Source organism: Podarcis raffonei, chromosome 5 (genome assembly GCF_027172205.1).
Source record: "Podarcis raffonei isolate rPodRaf1 chromosome 5, rPodRaf1.pri, whole genome shotgun sequence".
Classification (NCBI taxonomy): domain Eukaryota; kingdom Metazoa; phylum Chordata; class Lepidosauria; order Squamata; family Lacertidae; genus Podarcis; species Podarcis raffonei.
The window spans coordinates 42,875,828-42,902,686 of NC_070606.1; the positions used below are offsets into that span (position 1 = coordinate 42,875,828).

Genomic DNA, 26,859 nt, shown 5'->3' on the forward strand with positions numbered 1-26,859 from the left:
TCGTCCGTCTCGACTTCTCCTGCCTCAGTTTCAGAGTTGGGTCTGACAGCAGCCTTTTGTGTGAGAAATCATAATATACAATGTGGCCTTTGGACCTAATGGATTTCTTGCCCCTTCTAGTACTGTGGCATTATGAAAAGGGCATCCTAATACAGTAAACCAGGTGTGACTCCTGTGTGAGAACTCTTCTAGGGCAAAATTATTGCTATTAAGAAACACTTCAATTTGGACACAGCACAGCAGCTCTATGGATCATCAGTAAATGTCCTGTTTTTGCAACTTGAACAGGCCTGGAATAAGCAAAACAGATCTGTAGGCTGTGTATATCTGTATGGAATATAAAGACACTGCCTTTGGCTTAATGGCATGTGATCTGAATAAGACCTCTGCTCTGCACACTGTGATACCAGCACCCAGATGGCCTAAATATCAAAGCCACCTGAGCTCTTCACAGTCACAGCTTAGATGCTGGGGTGCAACCTTTATTATGTCGTGAAGTTGTATCAAAGCAGATGCTTGTCTGTCCTACACAGTAATCTCCTGGTTGGAACAAGCCCTTCTGTGCAATAAGCAGATCCACATTGATTTCCACACGGTCCTCCCCCCCCCCCCCCGCTTTTTTAACAGGCAGGCAAGATAAAGTAGGTCAAATAGATTTCCAAGCACAAATCCAAATAGAGAAGCAATTTGTGTATCAGCCGCTTCTAATAGATTCTTTGTTATTTTCATACACCTGGCGCATTGCAGCTGAATGGAGGTTTCAAATTCTTCTATCAATACAGAAGATGCTTGAAGTTTGATGGGGAAATAACTGATGATTTGCCAGTTAGGTCTCCTAACAGAGGTAGACAAGGATGCTGAGTACCACGGATAAAGCCATTCTTTTAAAAAAAATGATTTGAAAGAAAGAATTTGTTTCGTTAATTGTTTTAATGAATTTCCCACAAGGTATAGGTTAAAAGAAACAAACAAACCCTGTGGCCTACGTTAATGATCAAAAGTTAAGAAACTCTTTGGAAATAACTAAGAAAAGGGATGATAAATTATACCAAAAGACCGAATCCCTATTGTTTCGCCATTTATACACATTTAAAATGCAATTTTATATGTCATTAGTAACATGCGTGTACCCATTGGCTGTCAATGGGATTTGCCAAAGCATAACTGATGACAGGTTTGCATCCTCAGAGACTGAAAGTGTTATCAGACATGAAGTTTAAATAGTTGCTTGTGCTTCTCTCATGCTATTTATGTGAGTGTGTAATCCTTGTTAAGTGCAAAACGGGAAGGAAAAGAGAGACATTTGTCATTTGAATGAGCATTCTGGCCAGCACAGGCTTCACATCTGCATTACAAAGCAATATTTTAAAAAACACTACAAGTCTCATGTGTGAAAAGACCCAGAGGATGGAAAAGTTTTCAAGCATTGACATCTTGCCTCCAAGGGACACCGCCAGCACAAATCCTGTTGACTTCAGTGACACCGCCAGTTGAGGGCATTGTGAGGACTAAGCTGTTCTTTATGACAATTTGTATTATGCTCTGCATTCGCTTTGTCATATTAAAATAGGTTCAGTATTCTAAACGGGATATCCATTACTAGGGCATTAGGGCACTACAGCTGAAGCCTTTTGAGGCAGAATGAAAATGGCAGTGCACTTATACTAAGCTGTTTCTAGCAGACATTCAAATGTGACTTACAATCTAAGCAGTATTAGAAACAGATACCAGTGCTCTCTACAGGAGTCACAGCAGAGACAAGGATGTAGAGTCGGTGTCCACACACTTTCTCAATTAATTAATTTTAGTTCTGGTTTGGATTATAGTGCTCCTAGAGTTAAGGTGAATAGCAAAAACAAAGCGCCTTCATGATAACCCTTAACGTGCTACAGCTTATAAAAATGGCAGGGGAAATGGCGGGAAAATAATTAAGTAGGAAATGGCTGGATGGGAATTGGGGCACTCAGTAGCACAGAATGGTAGAGGTTCCCAAGTTTCGCCAACAGATTGTGTGGCTACGGTATCTTGAGTGCAGCCTAACTATTCAAATCAGATCATGATAGTAAAATCTATTACTAGTCAAGTGTTCCTTGAAGAAATGTTATGTTGGGTCTTTTTACCATATGTCAAAAGAAGATCAGAGTACACAAAACTTTATGTGTATTATGATTTAGATTCAAACGAAGCGGGAAAGTGTGGAGAGGGAGACGGATTGTGAAATTTTGCCAATTTTGTTCTCTCTTGCTTTGTATGACTATCTGAAGTATTAGAGTGTCATATTTAAGATATTGTTAATAATATGTATTAAAGTCTTGTGTGAATAAGCTAGTTGTATGCTTCCAGTGCAAACTAGGATTTAAGCATGCCTTCCAGGGAGGCTTTTATTACATCCCCAGAGAGGTCTCCGGGGTAAGAGACAGGCTAGTATTCATAAGCCAACTGCAGATAAGGGCGCACTTTTTCTGCTTCATATGATAGGCATGGTTGTCAGACAAGCTGTGCATTGTTTGAGTCTTTTTCTGTATTTGCGTGACTTATAATACTGCGGGTATTAGTGTGAAGCCCACAGTGTACTGCCAAATGATCTAGGTTGCACTGTACATGCTATGCCTCATACCAGAACTGCAACTTGTCCCAGAATTAGGGAACCAACAGTTCCACTTATGCGAATCAAAGGATGTGGGGACAAAGGATCTCAGTATCACTTACAAATTACTGAAACACAGCGTTGAAGAGACTTGCGGGCATCAGCTCTTAGAAAGGAATTTGGTCAGCTATACTTTCCATTCACAACACAGTAAGATGACTCTTCTCTTGGTGACAACTCCTTTCCCCTTCTGCAACTCAAGTGAGCTTTGGGTCTGTGCCACAGTTTGAACTAGCCACTTAACATAGTCACACAATTTATTTATAGCAAAGTAAGCCCTCCTGTGCTTTCTGCTGAATAGAGTCGGGGCAGTTCATCTGCATGATGGAGAACCCATCAGCTGCAAGGTAGATTAGGTTTATTATCCAATGAATAGGTGACTTTGCTATGAGCATGCGAAATGGCAAGCTGGCTGCAGTGCGGGACTGCTGGGTTGCCATACATATATATTAGAATATATATTGAAGGAAGAACAAACACTGCACCAGTGACAAATCTTTAAATAAACTTGTACTTGTGTTGAGCTGTCTGTTTCTTTAATCTACTTAATACATTCCCCTTGGAGAGGGAGAATGGAGCTGAAACCTTTTTATTTTAAAATGTGCACATAAAAACACTGAATGGAGAGACATCAGTGGATCACAGTAAAGAATATTTTCATCTTCCTGCATTTTGATTGCCATGAAATAACTAGATTTGACCCATTTTCCACAATCAAGTTCTCTTTTCAGTAACTGAAATGGAACTGAATAAAGGTTATTGGTTTGACCCAGCTAAAAATTGTCGTGCTTTCTATAGACACCATAGTCACAACCACCACTATTTAGGGCCCAGGGTCCATAGAAACTTCTTAACAAGAATAACTGTTCAGTTGTTGAACGGAGAGGTGGTGAGTTCTTATTTGTTGCAGGGCGTTGACAGCCATCTGTCAGGGATGCTACAGCAGCATCCTTCGTCCCAGACCTGCATTCAGCAGCGGGTTTAGCTAGATGATCTCCAAAGTCCCTTCCAACTCGATGAGTCTACAAAACATAAATGGCGACATAAGAAAATTGTCATTCCTGTGCCCTTAGTAGTAAACCTATGAATCACTAAAGGGAAATTATGTACTGATCCATTTAGAAGTGGAAGCTGTAACTATTTCCTTTCCTACACCTAGTATTTTTGGTACAGTCTGTCACCACTGTAGGTCAACCATGACTAATTAACAACTGTTGGGATTTTAGATCTGAAGAGGTAGCATTCATTAAGCTTCACTCAGTGGTTTAAAAATAGTAAAACGTAGCTCTCGGCTATTAAGATTAACTAAAAGGGGAGAGGAAAAACAAACATGGTATTAGACAATCAGCAAGATACCCAAACTTATCCCTTTGGTCATCTATTGTCTATTTGGTCCCCCTAACATTTCCTATCATGTCCATGCATTCTGTGGTTGCTATGCATTCTTCATAGCCATGGCTTTGTCAACTCTACAATGCAAGTTTTTAAAAACTTGCACATATGTTTCCATTTAGGAAGCTTTTTCGGTCCTTTTGGAAAACTTACAAAAGTCCAGCCAGTAGATGGCAGGCCGACAAAGCCTGATAAGATCATCCAAAACAATTTTCCTTTAATCGAAGAGGCGAAACAATAATTTCATTCAGAATTTTCTCATTTTAAAAGTTAATAAACATTTCTGTATTTTAACTACTGCAACAGGAACAGTTTAAAGTGCTACAGATATAAAAATATATATGATTAGACCCTAAATGGCCCAAGCCAGACAATTCTACTCTTGCCAAAATGTTCTGTTTTGCAGAAGTGAATAAAACAGGACATAATAAAGGGCAAATAATTTCCTTTATAATAATATTCTCCTTGTCTAATAATATTCAGCTTAGCCAAGTCACATAAGTCATTATTATTGCCACCAGTATAGTCTTTACAGGAAAAAGCAGGTACTAATAAATTGTATTCTGTCTTAACCTGCTTTCTGATTATTCTTCCAGGGGTTATATATACTGTATATGGAACTATAATACACCAACTTTACAATTATATTGAACATGTGTAACATGACTATGTCGTAATGCTTAACAGCTCAGGAAGTGGTGAAGAAATGGTTCTATTTAAATAGAGCTCTTTCGGTTCTAATAATCTGTAATATAACTTTAAGTATCAGTTTCTGAAGAGAGCAAGCTAAAGATTCTTATGGTGAATTCAGATGTTTGTTGAAGTGCTGGTAAGTTACCTCCCTCGCAAGGCTGTTGTAAGTATCTTGAGTCCTGTGAATACTTTGAGTGTACTACATAAATACAAAGGCTGAAATCCTATACCAAGGGAAAAGCCACATGGAACTCGATTACTTATTTGCTTTATTTATAATTATTGCATTTAAATCCCACTATTCCTCCAAGAAGCTCAAGGTGGTCTATATTGTTCTCCTCTTCCCCATTTTATCCTTACAACAACCCTGTGAGGTGGGTTAGGCTGAGAGTGAATGACTGGCCCAAGGTGTACCCAATGCAACACTAAGTAAGCTTCTCATTGGCACAAAGATTTCCACTTGTGCTACAGGACTTTGCACCCTCTCCTCTCCTCATGTGCATCCCCTGTTGTGTCCCTCCTCAAATCTGCTCCAGAGCGTATGGGGAAACCCAGAACAGATTTAGGGGGCATGTAGGGGGAGGACGGGACACGGGTGGCGCTGTGGGTTAAACCACAGAGCCTAGGACTTGCCGATCAGAAGGTCGGCGGTTCGAATCCCCGCGACGGGGTGAGCTCCCATTGCTCAGACCCTGCTCCTGCCAACCTAGCAGTTCAAAAGCATGTCAAAGTGCAAGTAGATAAATAGGTACCACTCCGGCGGGAAGGTAAATGCCGTTTCCGTGCACTGCTCTGGTTCTCCAGAAATGGCTTAGTCATGCTGGCCACATGACCCGGAAGCTGTACGCCGGCTCCCTCGGCCAATAAAGCGAGATGAGCGCCGCAACCCCAGAGTCGGCCACGACTGGACCTAATGGTCAAGGGTCTCCTTTACCTTTACCTAGGGGGAGGACAGGGAGCAAAGCCCCATAGCACTAATGGAAACTCTTGAGCTGCTGGAGCATTTACTTAGCACTCCATTGCATACAAGCCGTTCCTCTTACTTCTGCACAGACATGTAGAGGATTGTACTGCAAGTGTTATTTCTCCATCTTTCTCCATTAACAGAGTTGCCTACGTGGGTCCAGGGGTAGATGGCAAGTCATTCAAATAACTAGCAGTCTTATCTCTTCTCCCCAAATCTGCTCATGGCAGCTTACCATGTAAGGCTGACTGAAGAAGGAGGGGGATCCTGCGTTTCCCCTGTGAGAGGATAACCAGAACCAGAGATAAGGAGCAGGGCAGAAAAGCAGCCCTTCCTCTCTTGGTATGGACAGTTCCCCTCAAAGTTCTGAACAGCAGGAGCTGGGCTGTCTTCCCATTGAACGTGAAGCCCATATCTTAGAGTCTAATCTATGAGCTAGGATATGCACAGTTCAAACCTCTGCTCTCAGTCATGAACTCAGTGGGCAGAGCTAGTAAGCCACTATTTTATCAGCCCTAGCCACAACCCCTAGCCTGCAAAATGGGCATAATAAAGGCCTCCTGCGCAAGGTTATTGCAAATATCACTGAGACAATGTAAGTGAACACTTGAAATGTGTTACAATCTTCACACCCACTTCCCTGGCAGAAAGGTCCATTGAATTAAATGAGTCTGAGCTTCTGAGCAGTCATACAGAATTGCACTGTTATCATCCCATCTTGCTCCACCTACAGAGCTGATTCATTATTGGCTTGGATCAGGAGCAGATGAAACATACACTAGGTTGGCAGCACAGATGGAAGTAGCTTGGATGACCAGTTACAGAAGAATACAGGCCAGAAAGAGTGCATAATTTTGGCAGGCACAGTTTGCCATCCAAGGGTGAGGAAGGCTTACACCTGCACTTACACGAGTGCTAAAGATAGCGGAGCCCTGCTCTCCTTTGCTTCTGCTCACCCTAGTAGCGTCTGGGAAAACGGTATGTGCTTCAGTGACTTAACTTCAGTGCTCTGGTGTAGACTGTGGCAAAGGTCAGTTTGACCCATGGGTCGCTGGTGAAGTGCAAAAGCACCCTAAGACCAATTGTGTGAGAAATTTGAGGGTTTCTTCATAGTAGATTCCTACTAGAACAATATAAAAACAGTGCTGGGTTTTCTTTCTCACACTGTATAAAGGTCATATTTCATAGCTTATGGCCTCACAGCCATGAAATTACAGCCCTCTCATTACAGCTTCAAGGAATTCCAGCTATAATGGCTACCTATCAATCTGTGGTTTGGGATACAAAAGAAACACAGCATTGTGGGCAAAACCACCATTAGCTGGAATGTTCCTTGGAAGTGACGAGTCTCCAGAAAAACTTCTTGCTCCTGCACTGATGGAAATATAGAGGCTTGGTCCTTAAACTGCTTCACCCAAGCAAGCGCTATTCATTTCAGAAAAACCTGTGCCAAGGGAGCATTTGAGTATAGGGCAGATAGTTAAGAGGCATTAATCTTTTCTGGTCAACAATGAGAATTGTGCTATTTTATACATGTGAATTTAAGCAGCCCATGTATAGGCAGGGCAAGAGTTTAAGGAAGTGTACACTTTATGTATTCTTCCAATATTGCATGTACGCTAAAGAAAATTAAAGCTTACTCTTCTTGTAATAATAATTTGCAATAAATTTGTATCACTGCAGAATTGCATCGCAGCAATCAGTTATTGAGATCCAGAAAATGTACTACTAAATGTATTTAAGACTGCAACTGAACACTTCTAGCATATACATAATAATCTGTCCTTCTCTGAGAAGGACTTGGGGAACTGCCTTTCACCCCTTCCATCCCTCTTTAAAGATGTTATACGTGCTTCAATTCTTAGGAGAAAAATGCTGTGTTACTAAACCAAGGTTGCATCTGTAGTACGTTACAGTGTACTGACCCAGGATATCATACCAGTGCTGCTCCTTCCATTGAAGTAGTACAATGCAGTACAATGCAAACCACAGATGAGCACATTACTGTGACAGGAGAGAAAGGCAGTTTTATGGAAAACTGAACCTGTGGCATTCAGAGGTATCTGTTAGTACTATATGGCTGAGCATGTGGTGGTCTATCAGCAATATGCAATTCTAGAAAAGGCTAACTTCCTCAATCCATTTCAACCTGGACACAGCTCAGGGGCTGTGATGAAACTACTTCAGTTTTGTTTAGGAACAGTCAGGAGAAGTTAGCCTTTGATAACTGGAATCACAGCTTTATTTCTATTCCCAAACGACAGGGCTTTTTCAGTAATGTTGGGTAATTTCTGTTTTGCTGCATAAGAAGCTGCCTCGCTCAATATTGCCTGCACTACATGGCAGCATCTCTCTAGCTTTCAGAAAGGAGGCAGTTCCAGCTCTACCTAGAGAGTTGAACCTGGGATCTTTTGCATGCAAAGCAGAGGCTCTGCCCCTGAGCTGTGGCCCTTTCCCAGAAGCAATTAACCTATTCTGTAAAGGTCCATCCATAGCATTTGATATTCACATGAAACACTTAAGCAAAATCACACACTGATGGCATTATACAGGTTCTGTTCTTAACCACGCCAGTATAGCTGGAATACAATGCCACCACCCACCTTCCGGATGGAGCAAGGCACTGGAATCATATTATACTGATTCTTGCTCAGCTACTGTGGCTGCCGGTTCGCTTCCAAACATGAGCCAATGTACTTGTTGTGACCTATGAATTCCTAAGGAGTTTGAGGAGGCCAAATAACGTATATGCAGTTCTTGGCGGGGTGGAGTGTATGTCACATGCAGTGCAACCACAGAGTTTGCAATCTGAAGTTGAAGACAGGCATATAAGACTTCCACTTTCCTCCATTTCCCCCCAATGAAAACTATTCCCTAAGTGGCTTTTATCATCACTGGGGAAAAGATATCCCCACTTTGGACATCCACTTCAAATGAAGTATTGTCACAGTATTTGGTAAACGTCCCTGTACTTTATATACTGTGCAGTTCCACCCTTAGGGGGTGCTTTTCCTGCATAACTCCCCCTCTTTTTAGAGATTTATAAATTGGATTCTCCTGGGCTTGATCATTTGGAGTGGGGTCATACCCCCCAAAGGGTTGCCGCAGCTCTTGAAGTTTTGTCTGCAGGGATACCAGGGAGGCCACCATGTTATGAAGCTTCAAGCACAAGATTAAACATATTTTATTTTGTCAACCTTCTCAGATCCTGGGTCAGGATTGCTAGGCCTGTTGTTATTTGATACAGCAATCATGTGCATGGTTGTATCAGTCTTTACATGTGTATATATATATATATATATATATATATATATATATATATATGTACATTCAGCATTGTAGTCTTCATGGGTGTAGCCAAGGGGGGGCATGGAGGGGCAGCTGCCCCCCCCATTCAATAAAAATCAATAAAAATACATAGCTAGCTGAGGTTCTGCCCCCCCAACAAAAGACCTGCCCCCCGACAAAAATCCTGGCTACGCCCATAATAGTCTTTATCTGTTTAATTTTTTCTGATGTGTTATACTTTATGCTTTATTTTTGTACAGTTTTTTGGGGAAAGTAAGCGATTATCATTTATATTTTAATAGTTCTGTAAGCTGCTTTGAGTGCTATTTTAGGCAGAATGGCAGCAGAGAAAGTTATACTCCTCACTCACCTATTTTATAAGACTGTTTTGAGAAGGAAAAACTGGGTGATTCCATGTACTCAACGGAGAATGACTGAAATGCAAATGTAAAAAGTGAAAATAAGTAATAGATTTTTTAAAAAAGTAACATTTAATTCACCTGCTGTATCTCTTTCTGGTGCCAGAGGAGTTATTTTTACTGTTTCAACAAGTGAAAAGGACTGCTAGTCCCATGAGAGTTTCCCTTCTCATCAATGTGCATTGCTCCTTGCAGAACTGGTACCACAATGACACTGGGCTGAATCCAGACATGTCCTTCCATTCACAAAATGGATCAGGAGAGGAGGCAGCTGAGGTGTTAGGCAAGTGTTTGGAGGCTGTGATGGGCTGGATGTGGGCCAAGAAATTGAATCCTGAAAAGACAGGTATGTTATGTGTTCCAAGTTATCAAATCCAGGAGGTGGGAAGAGAGTGTTTTCTGGATAGCGGTTACATTCCCCTGAAAGGAGCAGGGGTTCAGGCGGCCTTGGTAGTTCAGAGTGCCTATTTCCAGCTATTGCTGGTTCACCAGCTGTGATTCCTTTTAGGCAGAGATGACTTAGCCATGGTGCTCCACACTTTAGTTAAACTTCCAGATTGGATTATGGCAATCCTGTGTACACGAGGCTGACCTTGACTCAGAACTTGAACTGGTCTAAAATGCAGTTGGCCAGATTGCTAGCTAGGGTTGCCTTTAGAATTCACATAACCCATTTTAAGGCAGCTGCACCAGATGCCTGTATGTTTCTTGGCCCAATTTAAGGTGCTCATGCTACCCTTTAAAGCCCTAAAAGACTTAGGCCCCAGATAGCTGCAAAGGCCACCGCCTCCCTAGAGACCCTGCTTAGTGTTAAGATTTGCATTGGGGGCCCTCTTAGTCGTTCCACCTCTCTCAGAAGTTTTGGGGTAGTGCCTCTGTGGGATATTTACAATGCAGTCAAACCAATGATGTATGTTTGCTAGACAGGCACATGATAGGGGCTGAAGCTCAAAGAGTTTTCCTGTAAATTTGCTAGAGAGAACTCTGAGACCCACTGTGTCCTGTTCTCACCTCATTCCAGCAACATGAGAACATATGCTGAGTCTGAGGCCCAGACTCTATTTTAAACTGGACTAAAGTATGATGTCGTAACTGGATTACCATTTTAAGCCTGCCTGAACACAGCTGCTGCGTCTGTTACTCTTCAACAAGTATTCTGAGTGAGTAAATGTCATTTTTACCATTTACAAGATTGTTTATATGGTTATTGTTTTCAGGAGGGAAATACCAGGAGAATCCAGTCTGCCTTAAAACATCCTGAATGACTTAAACTAAAAGGCGAAAACTAGCCTATCTAAGCTTCCCTTCTAAGCTGCAAAGGAATGCACTCTGCTGAACTCACAAACATGAGAAAGGAAGGATAATATCTAATAAATATATCCTCCCCTAGCATCTCTACACATCCCTACAGCCACCAGAGAAGGCATTCTCTGTGGTAGCCCCAAAGTTGTGGAATTCCCTCCACACAGGTGTGTGTCTGGCAAATTCACAAAATAACTTTTGGCAAAACTGAAAATGCCCCCTTTACCCTGGGCCTTTGACACCTGAGATGTGTGTTTTCAGAACTCACCCGTTTCCTGTGACTGTAATCCATTTTAAATGTTTTTAATTCTGATTTTAATTTGCTGAAAACCACCCTGGGATCTGCTAGTGATAGGTGGGTAATATTAATAGTACAACAAATACAACAAGCGAACCAATGCACCATTGGGAATAAGCTCTGTGGAATATAGCACGACTCAGTTGTGAGTAAATAATACTGTAATAATAATAATACTGGACAGGCTGTAAGCCTTTTGTAAATAATATGGAGATCAATGTTTAAAATTTAACACTCTAAAGTTAACAAAAAAGTTTCTATCACATTGCAGTTTCTCTTGAAATTTCCAGATAATTCTGATATAGTGAGCATATTCTGCTAGTAATATTTGAATGCAATACATTAATTTTCTTTCATCATCTGAGCTGTCTCTAGAAGCAGACCATAAAACTACCCCACTAGCAAACAAGCCTAGAGCAAACATTTACAGTATTTCCCATACTCATTTTAATTTTTGATACACAAAGAGATCAGATCTTTATTTTTTGTTATGCCTGACAGAACTCTATGTCTGCTGGTGAAGTTTGTGTGTGTGTGTGATTTTTGGCTTTCTCTGTCCCTGGTGAGCACTGCTGCCACATTTTAACTTGAACTCATGGTCACCTGATACTTGACCTCTCACCCTGTGACCTCATTTCCAATAGGGCTTTAAGCTGGGGGATTCAAGACTGTGGCACAAAGACAGTTACTTAAGGAAAGCAGGCCACTGTTTCAGTCAATGTCCTCTTATATCCCTGACACTTTGCACTAAAATATTTAACCTTCAACACTAGAGGAGATGACATTACTTTTATTTTTCTTGGTTTTGAGAGTATGACCTTTTCTGTCATGATTCTTTACTCACTTCCCATCCACCACTGAAGAAGAATCTGTAAAGGTATACCCCAAAACAGAAGGAAGCATTTAGTGAACAATTAAAATTAGGGGAACATAGGAAGATATTTTGTGGTGTTAATCATAGTGTATCTAAAAGGGCTTTGGGTAGTCTGCCTTCTAACCCTTTCATCTTCTCCACACTTCAATTTGTATGAGATTGTAAGCCTATGGACAGGGTTTGTTTCTCTGCTCACTTTTGCAAAATCTCAACGTGCTATTCAAAAAAATATAGTGATTCCAGTTCTAAATCAGGGATAAAGAGCTGTTCAAAATGGCACAGATCCTGTATTGTCTCGCAGCCATTAAAAACGAAACACTATGAAACGTAAACAAAAGTAAGAATTCTCTGCAAGAAAAATAATGCACAGGTGAATGAGGAGAGTATTTGGCCACCGTTATGCACTTAATTGCACTTCACAATACATTTACAGCCTGCCTTACCAGTAAAGGAGTATCAAGTATCTGTGCTGCCATAAGGAAGACTCCAATTTGGGAGCAGACAAGTTGCTTCAGGGCTGGTGGAAGAGCAAAAACTGCAAAGGTAAGATGCTGGTACCAGGGGGAAACTCGACTGTTCAGTTCTGTAGTATCCCTGCAGAGTTGGAGTATGCAGTTTTTTCCATCTCAGCACTGAATGAAGCCGTTCTGACACACTGCAAGGTAGAAGGAAGAATAAGATTAAAGCACAAAGACAGAAAACTGCTGATAGAGGGTGAGGCACACGAAAGCGACGAAAAAGGAATGGACAGGTTACCCCATTGACTTCCCCTATGCCAGCTGTATTTGCTGCGTAGACAGAAGTGCTAACACATGTGAATTTAACCTGATGGTGTCATATTTGTACAATGAGGAATGTCAAGGCTGAAGCCCACTTGGAAGCAGAACCGCCAAGCAGAGCTTAATTTCTGAAATAAGAAAGTGACTGAGCTCATGCTCTCTGACCTGGAAGTCCTTAACCCAAATTGCAGTTGAGGGGTGGGAGTAATACCAACGGCCGGTGGAGAGGAAGAGACAGACACTTTGCGTATGCTGTCTTGCTCTCTCTTCACGTTTCACGACTGAGGTGGGGGAAAAGTTCTGGGTTCAAATTTAGCTCAGCTCCTCACCCAATAAGCCTGCTCCTTCATCTCAGTTTGTTTTCACAAGTTACTCGTTTTAGGCTAGTCTAGTTTATGAATGATCTCAATAAAAGGTAGAAAACAAAGTAAAGTCTGTGGACAATATAGCCTTTTAATTTGATTCCCCCCCTCCCCCATACACACAGACACATACTTTAACCATCATTTTTTCAGATAGCTTCAGGTATGTAACCAGTTGCCGTGCTGATTCAAGAATGAGAGAAAAACAGTCTGTGTACACACTACAGCAGAGCTTTCCAAACTGTGTCACGACACGTTAATGTGTCAGCTGCAGTGTGTAGGTGTGTCACACGAACACTCCCCACGCTCCTCCCGGGGCAGGAAAGGGGTTAGTTTCGTTCTTTTGGAACGAAAGAACGAAAGACTTTGTTATGGCAGATGGTAAACAGAAAGAAGATTCACAAGAAACAACTTTGAGATCTGGTAGACTCTTCTATGCAAAGAAGGGCCTCTGTATCAGGGGCCTCGGGAACTGCAGCTGTCACAAAGGTAAGAGTGAAAACAATGTCTTCGGAAGAAGCGTTTACAAAGGCCTTGGGAAAAATAAGTGATTCTTTAGAGGAATTAAAGAAGCAAGGTGCTGAAACAAATAAGAAAATTGAAGAAATTTCTGGGAAAATTGATTTAAATACCAAAAGTATAACTGACCTTGGGAATAAAGTGAACTCTAATGCAGAAGCAATTGGGAAACTACTGGAAGATTCATCTACAACGCGAAAGATAGCTGAAGAAGCTAAGGAAATTGCCACTGCTGTTGAAGGGAAACTTCCACCGGTGTACAGGAAACTGGATGAGTATGAACTGACACTTTCTATGCAGGATATGCAACGCAAGGAGAAAAACCTGAGGATTAGACTTGTGCCGGAAAAGGAAGGAGATAACTTGGTGGATTATTTGACAAAAGAGTTTTCTGACTTCTGGAAGCAAGATCTGAAAGAAGAAGAGTTCAAAATAGAGAGTGCATTCAGGTTGGGAATAAGGCAGAAGAAGAATAGACCCAGAGATTGCTTGATAACTCTAAGATCCAAAGAAGAGCGAGATAAAATATTGAACCTGCACTACCAAACAACCCTTCGAATTGAGGATTTTCATATTGAGATCTTTAAAGATATCCCTAAAAGTATCTTGGACGCAAGAGGTCCTTACAAGGATCTGGTGACACTACTGAAGAGGAACTACATACTATTCAGGTGGGAGTTTCCCCAAGGCCTGTCTTTTAAATATAAGGGGAAGAAAAGAAGAATAAAAACAGTGAGTGATAAAGACAAGTTCCTGGGAGAACACGAAGAAGACCTACAGAAAGAGACCTATCCAGGAGAAGGACATCCTTCAAGACTAGATACGGACACAGAACCACCGACAAAGGACGAACAACAATTGGGAGCTGTAGGAGGAACTAAATAACCCCATCATGGCTTTGCAACTTCTAACTTGGAATTGTAATGGTCTAAACAACCCCCGAAAAAGGAAAAATATATTTCATGCTTTAAAGAAAGACCAATTGGACTTGATTTGCTTACAAGAGACCCACGTGACAAGAGCACATAGAAAACTGTTAATAAACAAGAGATTGGGACAAGAATTTATATCTTCAGACAAAGTAAAAAAAAGAGGAGTGGTGATCTACGCAAAGGAAAATTTGCAGCCGAAACAAATTTTTAAAGATGATCAAGGAAGATATCTGGCAATTGAAATTCATTCTCAAGGAGAAAAATTTTTGATAGTGGGGATATATGCACCAAATGAAGGGAAAGCAGAATTTTTTAAGAAGTTGCATGAGACTTTAATGGACTATATGGATTATAAACTGATTATGATGGGAGACATGAATGGAGTAGTTTCAACAAATATGGACAAAGCACAAAGACAGGTAGTCACAAAAGACGGAAGACTACCAAAAACTTTTTTTGAAATGACTGACAATATGGACCTGATTGACATTTGGAGAACAAAACACCCATTAGAAAGAGAGGGAACCTTCTTTTCTGAAGCCAAAATGACATGGACACGGATTGACCAAATTTGGGTGACTAGCAGTATGGCGTCGAATATAAAGAAAGTGGAAATCTGCCCAAAAACCTTCTCCGACCATAACGCAGTTAAGATGGTGATGAAGCAAACAACAACTGGTTCCTTCAGATGGAGAATGAATGACACCCTATTTAGAGACGAGGAGATTTGTAAGAAGGCCCAAAAAATTTTGAAAGACTATTTTGAAATCAACTTAAGGACTAAAGTAGAAAAAAGAATAGTATGGGACGCAAGTAAAGCCGTGATGAGAGGGTTTTTGATACAACAAAATTCATTAAAGAAAAGAAAGCAAAATGAGAGGAAAGAGAAAATCTTGGAAAAGATAAAAGAAGGGGAAAGGAAATTAAGACTGAAGCCAAAATCACAAGAGATTTTAAGAGAAATTAAATTGTATCAAACACAATACATGGAACTGATGAACCAAGAAATAGAATGGAAAATTAAACAAATGAGGCAAAAGACCTTTGAATCTGCAGATAAATGTGGCAAGTTACTGGCTTGGCAAATAAAGAAGAGACAAAAACTCAACACGGTAACAAATCTAGAAGTGGATGGAAAGAACATATGCAACCCAGTGGAAATTAGGAACTGTTTCCAGAGCTACTTTAGACAATTGTATACACAAGGGCCGCAGAAAGATAAAGACATACAACAATTCCTCGAGAAAAATGGGCTGAAAAAGATTTCTCAGGAAAGTAAGACAATTTTGAACCAGGAGATATCAGCACAGGAAATAGAAGATGCCATTCAAAACATGACGTTGGGCAAATCACCTGGACCGGACGGATTGACTTCCAAATACTACAAAGTTTTGAAGGAAGGGCTTATACAACCTTTGAAGGAAGTCTGCAACGAGATCATGGAGGGGAGAAGGGCACCTGATACGTGGAGAGAGGCCTACATTACACTTATACCAAAGACAGAGACTGAAAAGACCCAACTTAAGAACTACCGACCCATCTCCTTACTTAATGTGGATTACAAAATCTTTGCTGATGTTTTAGCAAAGAGACTGAAAAGAGTTTTGATGGAGGAGATTCATGGAGACCAGGCGGGCTTTCTCCCGAAAAGGCATTTGTCGGACAATGTAAGGAATATAATTGACATTTTGGAGAAGTTGGAAGTGAACATAAACACTAAGGCTGTTTTGATATTTGTGGACGCCGAGAAAGCCTTTGACAATATTTATTGGAGTTTCATGTTGAAGAACCTCCGGGGGATGGGGGTAGGCCAAGGGTTTGAAAATGGTATAGGTGCAATATATTCTGAACAGAAAGCAAAACTAATTGTAAATAATGTGGTAACAGAAGAGTTTAAGATTGAAAAAGGGACACGACAGGGGTGCCCTATCTCCCCATTACTTTTTATATCGGTCCTGGAGGTTTTGCTTAATATGATCAGGAGGGATCAGTTGGTTAAAGGGATTCAGGTCGGAGCTAAACAATACAAACTGAGAGCATTTGCAGATGACCTAGTACTTACATTGCAAGAGCCAGAAGCTAGCACGAAAAGAGTTTTGGAAATAATTCAAGAGTTTGGTCAATTGGCAGGATTTAAATTGAATAAGTTAAAGACTAAGGTATTGGAGAAAAATTTAACACAGATTGAAAAAGAAAGGTTTCAGAATGAGACGGGGTTGACTGTGGTTAAAAAAGTGAAATATCTGGGTGTGAACATGACAGCTAAAAATGTGAATTTATTTAAAGATAATTATGAAAAAACTTGGACAGAAGTGAAAAAAGATCTGGAGATTTGGTCAAATCTGAAGCTTTCCTTGTTAGGTCGAATTGCAGTTATAAAAATGAATGTATTGCCAAGAATGTTGTTTCTGTTTCAAGCATTACAAATTATGGACAAAATGGATTGTTTCAAGAAGTGGCAGAAAGATATATCTAAATTTGTCTGGCAGGGCAAGAAGCCCAGAATAAAATTCAAGATATTAACGGATTCAAAGGAAAGAGGGGGGTTTGCCCTGCCAGACTTTAAATTGTACTATGAAGCGGCAGCTTTCTGCTGGCTAAAAGAATGGCTGCTTCTTGAAAACACAGACATTTTGGATTTGGAAGGATTTAACAATATTTTTGGGTGGCATGCATATTTGTGGTATGACAAGGTTAAAGCGCATAAAAGTTTTAAAAATCATATTGTCAGAAAAGCACTATTAAATGTCTGGGTCAGATATAAGGACTTGCTGGAAAATAAGACTCCAAGATGGCTATCACCAATGGAAGCTAAGGCAGTCAAAAAGCTAAATATGGAGTCGAAATGGCCAAGATATTGGGAAATCTTGGAAAAGGAAGGGGACAAATTGAGATTGCAGAGTTTTGAAAAACTAAAAGGGAAGGTGAGAGATTGGTTACATTATCATCAAATAAATGAAGTGTTTAAATTAGACAGTAAAATAGGCTTCCAGGTGGAAAAATCAAAATTAGAGACTGAACTGTTAGAATCCAGTACTAAGAATTTGTCAAAAATGTATGATCTGCTGCTGAAATGGAATACACAAGATGAAATGGTAAAATCAAGTATGATTAAATGGGCTCAGGACATTGGTCATAACATTATGTTCGCTGATTGGGAAAAGTTGTGGACCACCGGGTTGAAGTTTACGGCGTGTAACGCCTTAAGAGAAAATATAATGAAAATGATTTATAGGTGGTACATAACCCCAGTCAAGCTTGCAAAGATCTACCATTTGCCTGATAATAAATGTTGGAAATGTAAAGAAAAGGAAGGTACTTTTTTCCACCTCTGGTGGACGTGCCCGAAGATTAAGGCATTCTGGGAAATGATTTATAATGAACTGAAAAAGGTATTTAAATATACTTTCCCCAAGAAACCAGAGGCCTTTCTCTTGGGTATTGTCGGCCAGGGGGTGTTAAAGACAGATACAATTTTTTTTATGTATGCTACAACAGCAGCTAGAATACTTATTGCAAAGTACTGGAAGACACAGGATCTACCCACACTGGAAGAATGGCAGATGAAGGTGATGGACTACATGGGTTTGGCAGAAATGACGAGCAGAATCCGAGACCAGGGAAGAGAAGCGGCGGAAGAGGAATGGAAGAAGTTTAAGGATTATTTAAAGAAATACTATAAAATTAAAGACAGTTAGAATGATGTTGGGCTCAAAATAAATGGTTACTATTAGTAATGGTTAAGATAGAGAGAATAAGGATGATTAACATAAATTTATAATAAAATAAGGGAAGATTCGCTGAATAACTGTAAGAACTTGGAATACAGAAACGGGAAGCAAGAGGAAGTCGAGGAAGTAAGGTTTAAGAAATTAGGACATGAAATGGTACTTGTTTTTTTGTTCTGTTAATGTTTGTTGTTTGTTTTTCTATGTTTTGTTTGTGTTAATATAAAAATTGTTTAATAAAAAATATTATAAAAAAAGGGGGTTAGTTTAACTTCCTGTTTGCTAGTAAAACTGAGTTATTGTGTCATGAAATGATGCCTGTCTAAAAAGTGTGCCACCAATATGAAAAGTTTGGAAAGCTCTGTGCTATACCTTTAAAGTATATTCTTTCCTTCAAAGAAGTGTGGATGCTGTAGTTGGTTAAGTGTTGCTGAGAACTGCTGGGGTTGCCTGTGAGAGGTAAACTGCAGAACCCATAATTATTTGAGGGAAAGAATGTGCTTTTAATGTTCTGTAAAGGTATGGTATATACAAAGCCTACCAGTACAGACAAAAAAAAAAAAAGAAAGTTAAGGGTGTGCACCGCAATTGGGGAGAGGAGAACCACATTCAATAACTCGCAGTGTACATTTGACATAGGTATCAAGGGATGCTGTCAACAACAACAACATGCTTTGAAGTGTTCAAAGCACTTCCGTATGATAATTTTGCGGGGGGGGGGGCTGAAACTGAGAAGCAGTGGTTTACTTGGGCAATCTAGTGACTTAATGGTGACTGGTTCTCAGTCCCTTAGGCTGCTATGCTACATTAGGTCTCCATAGAATACAATTCAACTGCTCCCATCTCTGTCTCTATCTAGAGACGTTTTGCATCTTTAGCTCTGATTGGTCTTTCAGAAAACAAGATGGCAATACGAGTGACTCTTCTGGAGCAGTTGTGTTTCTTTGGATCAGGGTCATACAACGAAAACCGTACACTGGGGCTCAATAACCTTATCACAATGCCTTTCAACTCTAGCAACGGTTGCATGTATGAGCAAATGTTTTGCAATGGCTTTGGTCATGCTGCCTCTTCTACATCTTTATTAAGGCTGTCTTTAAAAAGAGTATTTTAAAAACTGTCTGATTTTTAACAAGAAAGGGAGGAAGGCTGAAAGTAAGGAACGTGAAGGGAAGAAATAAGAATCTGTGTTTACTCCTAAATGTACAGAGTTCCCAAAGCTTGTTTCATAGGGGCAAGAAGAAGAGAAGCCAATAAAGTTCAAACAAAACCTTCATGATTTAAAGCGTTTGAGGATTTTAGTTGTGCCAGACAAACAACTAAATTCCTATGGAAATAAATAAATTTTGCCAGCTTCTTCCCAGTGTCTTATCCATTAGTGGAATCCTATATTCCACACAATGTTTCTACAGCCTCTGATCATAGAATGAAATGTTCTTATTTGCTTTTAAAAATAATGATGATCGTGATCATTTGTGTTGCTGAAACATTCAGTGGAAGCACTTCATGGGCTCTGAGATATTAATTCCATGAGAGCTGGAACTAAATATATGTGCTACAGAGAAAAAGACCCCATACCTCTCTACCTTTTTTAAGCTGCCAAGCCCACTAATTAATATGCAGAAGCTATGGGGGTGTATGGCTAGGTTTATCCCAAAAGGATGCTGGTGAACTCATCTCCCTCCCATTTCAGAAGTAACTCATTAGGGAAGTGGCTTTCAGGCAGGAAGGAACTAGATGAACAACAATGTGGCTTCTGTTTTGCTCTTCAGTTTTGAAGTAGGACCAACTCAGATTTATTTTATATGATTATCTCCCTTAGTTGGGGAGGATAAATGGATAGAGTAGCAGTCAGAGACATCCAAGTGCTCCCTATCCTTTTTCTCCACTATTTATTTGGCACATTCACCTGGAAGCGTCACCAAACCCTTGCAAAGCATCAGCCATAGGACTCTTGGCTGAGTCAGGAAGATCTTGGAGGTTGTTTTGCTATCCCATCCAAAAAGACAGAGGAGTAGCTCAGAGGAAAGAATGACCATAACTCACACTTTTACATGCAGAAGTCCTCAGGTTCAGTCTTCAGCACCTCCCGGTAGGGCTAGGAAAAATCCTTGCCTGAACCCTGTAGAGTCACTGGCCAGTCAGTGTACACAGGAAACTGCAGTGTGCACAGAAAACTGCCACAGTCGGGCAATTGATCCATCTAGCTCACTGTTGTCAGTGATGACTGACAGAGGCTAAAATTGTCTCTTGCCCCTCTATACATATTTGGTTCTGTCAGGTTAGGTCAATCACTGTATTCTGTAAGCTGTTTCTCCACCACCCACACCACCGCCAACAAATTGTTAAAGGCATTATACATCTGATGTTAAACTGTTATTGAACATATTGCATAAGGTACTTGAGTATATTGTTATGGACCCATATCTTAAATATCTGTTCACTGCAGTTCTGTTCTGGGGGTCTTTACTGAAGATGACTACACACCACAGAGGTTATTGCAATGGACACTGTTGGTTTAAAGATGGCAATACTGCTTTGCTTACTTGGATGAAGTTCGCAAGAATTGCCCAGTTATCATGGAATGATTTTATTTCTCATACAAATATTAACACTTTATGGATTAAATTTTTGATTCATTGTTTCTTTTCTTTATTATGTTTGCCCTTTTTTGTTAATAAATCAATTTTTAGAAAAACAAATTCATGGAGGACAAGGTTCTCAATGGCTACCATGCCTGTCAGATGCACAGTGCCGCATTGCTGGGAATTACAGGTATGCAGAGCCTTGTTGTGCTCATTCATGGAGGACAAGGTTCTCAATGGCTACCATGCCTGTCAGGTGCACAGTGCCGCATTGCTGGGAATTACAGGTATGCAGAGCCTTGTTGTGTGCATGTCTTACAAGCTTTCCACAGGCATCTGGGTGGCCACTGTGAGAACAGGACACAGGGACTTGGTGACCCATTGGTCTGATTCAGCTAGCTTGTCTTATGTTCTTTTGTCCCTCATGGGCATTTTGCAGGAAATGTAAATTTAGACTTAATCTAATTACCAGAGGAAGATGTTTGATGGAGGATGCCCAGTGTAAACTTTCCTGGAATTAATTAATATCTGACTAAGGGCATGGAGATGGATCCTTGAATTAGATATGGCCAAGGTTTCATGGCTTAAGAAGGCATACACTCATATTATTGCTGCCGTAGTGAGACTTCCAACCACAGCCACTATTGGAGTGGAGGGGGATATTTAGCAGGAACCACTGGGGCTTCCTCTGGTATTGAACCTGATACTACCACAGCTTAGTCTGATTCTTTGCAACACTAAAACTGAACATCCTAATACTGCTGCACTGGACAACAAAAAATGGTTGATCTTGCATGATTTTGTAGCCAAAAGTCTCTAGTGGAATCCATCATTTACTATTGTATATTGCAGTGTTCATATGAGCCAGTAGGAATCAGAAGACCATTTCAACAGATATTGTGCAAAAAGTCTGCAAAACCAAGTTCCTACACCTGCTTTTCTCACCATGACAAGAGTTTCCAAATGCCAAACTGGAGGCACATTTTTGGGACAAAAATGGTGACTATTGCACTGTTGTGGTTCTTATAACAACTTTGTCACTATGAAGAGAGGATCATCCATGGAATCAACTGGGCAACATTTATTTCTCCTGTCTGCCTCCATTAAAATTAAGAAAGAAAATATTCCACCTTTATGCCAATGACCTACAACTCTTTACACGAACTATCTTCTTCTTCTCTTGCCCCAGTCTCTGCTCTGCTTCTCATCAGATAAGTGCCCATTACAGTGGTACCTCGGGTTACAGACACTTCAGGTTACAGACTCCGCTTACCCAGAAATAGTACCACGGATTAAGAACTTTGCTTCAGGATGAGAACAGAAATTGTGCGGCAGCAGCAAGAGGCCCCATTAGCTAAAGTGGTACCTCAGGTTAAGAACAGTTTCAGGTTAAGAATGGACCTCCAGAACAAATTAAGTTCTTAACCCAAGGTACCACTGTATCTAAAATATAACTCCACTAAAACTGAGCTTCTGGTTTTCTTATTGCTGCAACATCACCTTTTCTTGTTCTTGATCATGCTAGAGTTTGTAGACTTATCAAGGCCAGAATCGTGTCTTCTTCTAATTCTTCCTTTCCTCTTCCTCCACTCTTCCAGGTCTTGTTATTTTCAGTTGTTTAATATAGACCTTAATTCATTATTTTCTTTCTGCAGGCTTTACCAGCATTTTAGCCCATTCTCTCATTTATTCTCATTGACTATTACAACCTTGTACTTCATCTTTCAACATCTGTTATTAAATAACTTCCCTCTCTCTCCTGCGTGCTGCCGCTCATTTGATATATTCTACTTGCGGCTCAGTTTGCATTACTCAGTTTCACTGTTCTCATCACCAGTGTCCTCTCACTCTCTCCTTGATTTCAAATCAAGACGCCTGTGAACATTTTCAAATGTCTTACTGGTTTTGCTCTTCTGTAACTATTTTGTTTTTTTTCTCTGTTCCTCCTCAGGATCTTAGACCTACCTACCAATATCAGCCTTAAACCTAAGACTGCTCTCTTTATTCCCCACAAATGTCCCTTGTCTACACACACAGTGTGTGTGTGTGTGTGTGTGTGTGTGTGTGTGTGTGTGTGTGTGTGTTATTTATTTTCCATTTAATTATATACATTCACATCATCATTACCCACTTTACCGCCCTGGCTCTTTAGAGCCTATCAACTTCCTTGCCTCCTGCCTCATGGCTATCAAAATTCACCTTTATATCATTGCATATAATGTCCTTTGTTCCCTCTCTGCAATTCCTGCCTTACATCGTGCTCTCGTCTTCTGGCTCTGTGTTCGAACCCCTCCTTTAAAAAAAACATCATTTCACCCCTTTACTTCCCTCCACAATGTGTCTTGTCTCTACATTAGATTGTAAATCTGTGCACAGGTTTTAATTAACCTGGCAAATTTTAGGTGTATCGTAAGTTATTGTTTCTGTTTCAGCTGTTGTTGTTTTGTTGCTTATTATTATTTGCAGAACAAGCTAAACTGGAACAGGGTGAAATCAGACTGCAGTGGTCCTTTTCCTGTCATACCAAATTTTCACCTGTCTTAATGGCTAGCGAAAGAGAATGCCTACCATTTCAATGCACCTGTTCCTCTCCTCCCATCTCTCTGGGTCTAATAGGTTCCCCTCCTTAGAAGGAAAGTCAATGAGTGTCATAGAAAGACATATACCCCTTTATTGTCACATGGTAGGTCTAATTAGAATCACTGTGGGGAGAGGTGGCTAAATCTGTTCCAGATTAACCTGGATGTTTGGAAGAAGCAAGATTTGGCCGCCTCTCTACAGTCTTGCTGACTCTCTCTGCAGCTTGGGTGCATTATAACACAGACCCAAATGGAGTCCACTATTGTAAGCACAACCCCACCTTTTTATCTAAAAGGTCCTACTCTACGTCTCATTTCTTTGTCACATCAGAGTGTGACAAAGAGACAGAACCCAGGAGCATGTGGGTGTTCATCACCCCCATATTTTCAGCTAATACATATCGGTCCTGTAGCACTAGGTTTCAAACAGCCTCAACTTCAATGTTTCCATAACTACATACCACATATTATATAAATTTCACATATACCAGAGCAGAAATTAAGGTGGTCATGAAGAGAAAACTGTTCCAAAACAATAGTCTTAGTAATAAGGATTTTAAAACAATATGAGTCAATGAGGCTTCTTGCTGCAAGATTGTACTGCAAGATTGATGGTACCTCCTTTTTCCCAGTAACTAATGCTAATTTATGATTTTATCAGTTTTCTTAATTTTGTTAGCAATCCTCTGGCCACTTACTTAGATGTTCTACTGAACACATGATAACTTCTGAAAATCAGTGGCTTGGGTTGAACTGCATGTCAGAAGGGCTGGCGTATCCTCTTGGATAAAGGAAAGGTGGAGATGGTTCTTTTCGTCTCAGCCTGAGGTGGATAATTCTGAAAAACAAATATGAAGCTTGGGTTATGTAAGTTATATTAGGAACTATGCCTATTTCTCCTAAATGGCCCACCCTCAGGCACCCACACTTCAGCATGAAGACCTAACACCCTGGGCTCTCTCTCTCAGTCCCTGAACCAGAAAAGGGAGAATTCACACGTACACAAAGACAGACTCTCTTGCCCGAACACACTCTCCAAGTTAAATTAATTGCACTGTCTCTCAGATCAGCTGACTCTTCAGCCATGTAATTATTAATACTGGGGTGGGTAGGGGTTTTTTATTGCTTTCTGATGAACTCCTACTACCTCTGCTATACCTTTGAAACAGTGTGATTCTATACACGTCTACTCAGAAGTAAGTCCCACTATACTCAGTGAGGTTTATTCCCAAATAAATGTGTTCAGGACAGCAGCCTTTAATGGTCACTTTCAGTTTCTATCTCTTCCCCCCTCTTTTCTGTCCCCTTGCTGAGAAAAGTTAAGACTAATGTAGCAATTCATTATTTTTTGGGGGGGGGGTTATAATTAAGTTTCCTTACAAAATTAAAATTCTTGAACTACAAAAATAGATTTTTTTAAAAATAATAATCTGACATTAAAACATTGGCAAAATGTCAGTGTCTTATTCTTGGGGTAAGGGTTCTGAGCTTGTTTGGGTGTGTGTGTTTTTATTAAAAAAAGATTCCTCTTGAATACTTGTAAAAAAAATATCTCAGCAGCCGGAGCGTTTTGGAGGAGGGCTTCCCCAGGGTCACCTTTTTGTTTTAAAGTGTACTGAGTTCTTTTTCAGGAGAGAAACAGGCAACTTTGTATTCTCTGTCTAAGCTCTTCACCTTCACCTACAATAAAAATCGATTTGTACCCATCATCCACGATCTAGAAAATAAAAAACCCAATATAATTCGTGTATCTGTTACTTTATGAAGTAATAGAACCTTTGTGTTCCCCTTTGTAACAAAATGTGCTTTGGTGTCAATTTCCATAATTTGTTAATGACTAGCTGGGTGTGTTTTTTAAGTAATCATTTTGTTTTTAGATTCTGGCTGTACTGCTCCTTCCTGAAGCTGGTGCAAAAGAGAAATATGATACATCCCAATCCAGACCACTTAAACCGAAGTATTTCCGTATAATTTGTCCCAAAATGTGAAAAACATTGTGTGCGTGTGTGTGTTTAAATCCCACCTGGGGTTGTGACTTCTTAGCGCCTTCTGAAGACCCAGAGCGGCTTATATCACGCTACTTGCTTACAATTCGTGTGTGGATGTGTCTTAAATATCCTTTACACCTCGGTCTTTTACGCGTTAGCTGAGAAGTTTAAAACAACCACCACCCCGCATTGACTGATTGAGGTTCTCCCCTAAGCGCCTTTCCGTCTTTTAAGATTCCTGCCTTTAGAATAAGCGTGGAAATTGTCAGCGGCGGCGCATTCAGTTTCAACGCACTGTGGTGGCACACAATACAGTAGCCATTTAAGCGGGGGGGGGGGGACAGATCTACAGAGCTTCTTAGAGCCTGCTTTACCTGGAAGTAGCTCCCGTTGACTTCAGCGGGGCTTACTTCCAAGTAAGCACGCGCTATCGACCAGGGAGCCACGGTCGCTCTCCAACCCAGCCTTGGCATAGTAACCTCGGGTTCCTCTGTTTTTGCGGAGCGCAGTGCTATTCACCTTTCACTTATCGTCCGATTTGGCTAGATTAGGGGGAGGAACGTTTTGTTACCGGCGTGAACTTGTCCCCCCCCCCCTCCTTAGAGGATGACCTACGTGGATGGGCACTGTTTGTGTGTTGTTGATTTTTAAAAAACGCCTAGGTTGCCAGATCTGTCCAGATCCCACCAGTTGCTGGCGCGGGGCAGTAAAGACCAGCGCCGCCAGCAACCTCTCTAGCGTAAAGCGCCTGACAGATGGAAACGGAGGGGGACACCCGAAGGCAGCCCGTTTTGGGGGCTCATCGCAAGGTCTTTTCCCCTCTGCGCCCCAGCGTCTTCAGGTGCAGGCGTGAAGGGAAACGTGCCGCGATCCCAACTGTTGTATTCTTATGTTGCTGTGGTTTGGGGACACGCATACTATTTCTCCCGGGAAGGTGGCACGTTGGCGCGCGTGTGCGCTCGCGCGCTCGCCCTCCTCGCTTTCAGGGCGATTCCCGTGTTTGGACCCGTCTCCCACTTGTGTAGAAACCCGAGGTTAAGTTTCCACTCATAGTGATCGGGGTGAGTGGCCAAGCCGTGGGAAAGCGGGGGGAAGATGTGCCTGGTTTTTTATGGTTAAATTAATTACTACTGCTACTAACTATTATTATTATTAACCTGGGCGAAAAACAAACAAGCACCCAAACGGGAGGAAAACGGGAGTTGTTTTAGTGAACATCTGGGGGGGGGGAGGAGGGAGGCATGGGAGAGAGACGTCTTCTGGACTGATGAGTTGGGTGTCAAGAGAAAAGCGCGGGCTTTGCGGTGACACAAGACTGCTTTTCTCTCCCTTCCTCCCACCCTCAATTAAAAGGAGCCTAGAATAAGGCCAGGTCGTGGCCGCCCTTTCCCACCGAGGCTTCCCAAAGCAGCTTCGACGCGACAGTCCCAAGTCCCCTTCTCCAGATTCATGCATCCAGGGAAAGAGGGGAACCCCGCGCCCACCCGTCCCCAAAGCTAGTCATGCGGCA

The 26,859-nt window shown here is 41.0% G+C and overlaps 1 long non-coding RNA gene across 1 annotated transcript in view; it reads right to left on the reverse strand.

Annotated features, from left to right (window-relative positions):
• Positions 1-984: 984 nt before the first annotated feature.
• Positions 985-26,859, reverse strand: part of LOC128414112 (uncharacterized) — a 31,833-nt gene continuing 5,958 nt past the window's right edge. The window contains exons 2-4 of the long non-coding RNA XR_008330584.1: positions 24,060-24,199; positions 12,321-12,532; positions 985-3,669 (exon numbers count right to left, since the gene is read on the reverse strand). This is a non-coding gene — a long non-coding RNA (uncharacterized LOC128414112). The remainder of the gene's footprint in view (positions 3,670-12,320; positions 12,533-24,059; positions 24,200-26,859) is intronic.